Source organism: Tupaia chinensis, unplaced genomic scaffold (assembly GCF_000334495.1).
Source record: "Tupaia chinensis unplaced genomic scaffold, TupChi_1.0 Scaffold000328_1, whole genome shotgun sequence".
NCBI lineage: Eukaryota > Metazoa > Chordata > Mammalia > Scandentia > Tupaiidae > Tupaia > Tupaia belangeri.
The window spans coordinates 2,170,481-2,174,530 of NW_006159822.1; positions in this window are offsets into that span (position 1 = coordinate 2,170,481).

The following is a 4,050-nucleotide window of genomic DNA, read 5'->3' on the forward strand; positions in this document are numbered from 1 at the left end:
TCAGCAGGACCTTAGGAAAAATAAAGTTTTACACAGCAATCGTGGCAGCACGGATCATCATAGATGATGATAAGGTGAAAAATTATCATCAATAATACCCTTAAAATAAATGCAAGAGCACAGTTCTTAGAACTGTGTCTTGAGACTATTGCTAACGGTACACTAAGGGCAAGACATCTAATGGATACCCAGCTTGGTGCCCACCTAACCCATTTCCTCTTCAGTGTGGTCACAGCTGCACAGGCACTCATTTCTCAGCCTTTGCAGAGTGGCCTATGCCTGCATTCAAGGTGCTGAAATATGAGCCATTGCCAGGCCTAGCCCAGAAAAACCACACACTTCCTCATTTCATAGCATGATACAGGCAAACACAGTGACTTTAGAGGCCATAATACTGATGTTGGAGAATTACTAACTAGGAGCTTAGGTCCCTACATCACTGCTTGCAGGGCAGCTGCTCCCTAACCAGGTTCCAAGAATAATAATACAAACCTCAACTGTGCTAAGCCATTTAGAGTTGAGGGTTTGCTTTCATTTTTTATTTAATTCAACTTCATTCTATTTTAAACATTTATTCATTTATCTATTTATTTGTTGTGATTTTCAAGCCGCCAAGTCCAGGACTCCAACCATGGTCAGCCATGTGGGACTCCTGAGCCTTTACCACCATGCCACCTGCTGGCCCGAGGGTTTACCAAATGTTACCCAAAATTACAATCCTGGAAAGAACAAAATGATATGGTTCAAGTAGAGTCATGTGCCACATTAACGACACCTCAGTCAACAACAGCATTCAAGTACAACAATGGTCTCATAAGGCTCTAATAAGGTATACCATATAGCCTAGGTGTACAGTAGGCAATACCATCTAGATTTGTGTAAGTACATTATGTGCACACAATGAAATCACTTAATGATGCGTTTCTCAGAACATTATTATTACACAACACATGACTGTATTCACTTTTCTAATACGTCTTGATTCAAAGAAAGTCTAAATTGTTTGCAGCAGCTTTGTCCTATGGAACTTTCTGTGATGATGAACATGTTCTGTAATTCACACTGCCCAATATGGTAGTCACTAGGCACATGTGAGTAATGATTATCTAAAAAAAAAAAAAATGCTTTAAGAGAGATTTGTTTTTGCTATAACATGTGTGCACTTGCCAGAGAGATAGAGAGAGAGACAGACAGAGAGACAAAAAGAGAGAAGTCACCCCCACCCCAGGGGAAGCAATCCCTTCTCCTCCATTTTCCTCTTGGAATTTTGGGCATGCATGCACACACGCCCAGAGTAAGTTTTAAGCCCCCCAGTCTGGGACTCAAACCACGGTCAACTACGTGGGAGTCCAGTGACATAATCATTACACCATAACCTGGTCCCAATATTTTTATTATGACTAAAAAAGTGAGTTTTAAATTTTATTTAATTTTTTTTGGAGAGGTTTTTTTTTTTTTTTCTTTTTGTTTTTTGCTATAGGGTGCGTGCACTCGCCAGAAAGACAGAGACAGAGAGATAGAAAGTGAGAATTTACCCCCTTGGAGGGATGGCCACGTTGCATTCCCTTCTCCTCCATTCTCCTCTCGGGATCTTGGGCACGCATGCACACGCACCTGGCTTGAGTTTAAGCCACAGGGTCTGGGACTCGAACCGCAGTTGGCTACATGGGAGTTCAGCAACACAGCCATTACGCTAATTGCTGGTCCCTAAATATTATTTAATTTTTAATTAAACAGCCATATGTGCCTATTGGCTACTCCAATAGAGAGATTGGTTCTAGGTGAAAAATTATCAAAGTGTACTATATACAAGGGAGTCTTCTTTTTTTTTTTAAGAGAGATTTTTGCTATAGGCCGTGTGTGCTCATAAGAGACAGAGAGACAGAAAGCGAGAAATCACCTCCAAGGGAGGGGGAGATGGCCATGCTACAATCCCTTCTCCATTCTCCTCTCAGGATCTTGGGCATGCTCACACATGCGCCTGGCCCGAGTTTTAAGTGCCCTGGTCTAGACTTGAACCACAGCAGACTATGTAGGAGTCCTGCAACGTAATCGTTACACCATCTGCTGGTCCCCTGGAAAAAAATCTTATTTGCGCTCAAACTGAAGAAAACTGATCAATAATAAGAGACATAATAGCCAACACCATTGACATCTCAACTGGTTCACGCAATTGTGATTGAACAATTAAAGTTTGAGAAATTCATCTCCCTTCCAGCTAGGTGGCAAAACTGTTGTACCCAGACCAGCTGCAGGAAAGAGCATAACTTTCCATGGAAATTTTTTTTTAATTATTTTATTTAAGTTCCTTCCTTCCTTTCTTTCTTTCTCTTCTTTTAACTTGACCAGGGAGTGACAGAGCGAGAGAGAGAGAGAGAAAGTGAGAAAGCAAGTCACCAGGTCCAGAACTTGAACCACGGTTGGCCATGTGGGAGTCCAGCACCCTTAACCACCATGCCACCTGCCAGTCCCACCCCCCCACCCCGCCCCCATGGAAATTTTTAAACGAGCATGATCCTGAAGCATTTCTCTGAAGAACTGTGACAGGAGCTGACACATGACATTACCAGGACAACCCGAAGACAAAGCACTTGTCAAAGCAATGGCTACACAGAGGCAGAAGTAGAGCAGTCATGGCAAAAGTGGACAGGTCAAGAGCAAAGATCGGAGCCACAGTTTGTTGGGATGTGCACAGCACTTTACTTGGTGACCTTCTACAGGGCTAGAGAATGCTAACATCTGCTTATTCTAGAGTTTTTTTTTTTTTTAGAGGTTTTTGCTATAGGGCGTGTGCGCTCGCCAGACAGACAGAGAGAGACAGAGAGACACAAAGTGAGAAATCACCCCCCCCAGGGGGGATGGTCACGCCACAGTCCCTTCTCCTCCATTCTCCTCTCAGGATCTTGGGCACGCACGCAACCACGGTTTGAGTCTCGGACCCGGTGGCTTAAACTCACGCTGGGCGCGTGTGCGTGCGTGCCCAAGATCCCGAGAGGAGAATGGAGGAGAAGGGACTGCGGCGTGACCATCCCCCCTGGGGGGTGATTTCTCACTTTCTGTCTCTCTGTCTGTCTCTGTCTGTCTGGCGAGCGTACGTGCCCTATATAGCAAAAACCTCTCCAAAAAAGAAAAAAGAAAGCTAGTTGATGCTGTAGTAGGAAAACTCCTGGGAAAGTTGTCACCTTCTCCACAATGCTCCTGATCATTTCTCTAATGTGGAGAGACTTTCTACAAGAAATCACCGGGCATCTGCCCTTACAGTCCTGATTTGGCTCCTTCTGACTATGTTTTGTTTCCTAAATTAAAAAGAAAAAAAAAAAACTTAAAAAGACTGCATTGACATGGTTAAAGTCCCAGAACCACCCCCACCCCCGTTTTTTTAGAGGACTAAAGAGTCTTGAACTTGATGGAGCTTATGTTGAGAAAGAAAGTTTATATTTTTAATTTCACGTTTCTACCAACTTTTTGAAGTCGCCTTGTATTTGCTCACATAACTGCCACTGCTCCACCCCGGGAGCTCCTCACACTAGGACACCGACATATCCTACAGCATGGAGAATAGCTCCTCGCACAAAAGGGGTGATCAGTTCAAATGTGGTAGGAGTGTCAAAAATCGTAACCTTAACAGACACTACTATTTCTCCGTCACCTACAGTGTGCCATGACTGGTGCCCTAGTGGCTTCATTCTCCCTGTCGCTAATTCTCCCTGCAATCTACAAAAGCCAAGAGGAAAACCAGGCCCAGGACTTCAGTTCAACAGCCTGCCCATGGTCCTGCTTTCAAAGCAGGGCAGACTAGAGTTACTTGGATCGAAAACTCAAGGGCTTTCCCCCACACTCGTAAGGCCGAGGGATGGAGAGAAGGCATCTGGGAGCGGGGGTAAGCGGCCCCAGTCTCACTGTCACTGCGCGAGAAAGGGCCAGGACCACAGTCCAGGATGACAGACACCCACCCCGTCCCCGCAGCTCGGGGACCCCGCGAAGTGCCCCAAGAGAGGCGACAACCCCCGCCGCCCTCCCCACAGCCATCCCCTGTTTCTGCCTTACCTG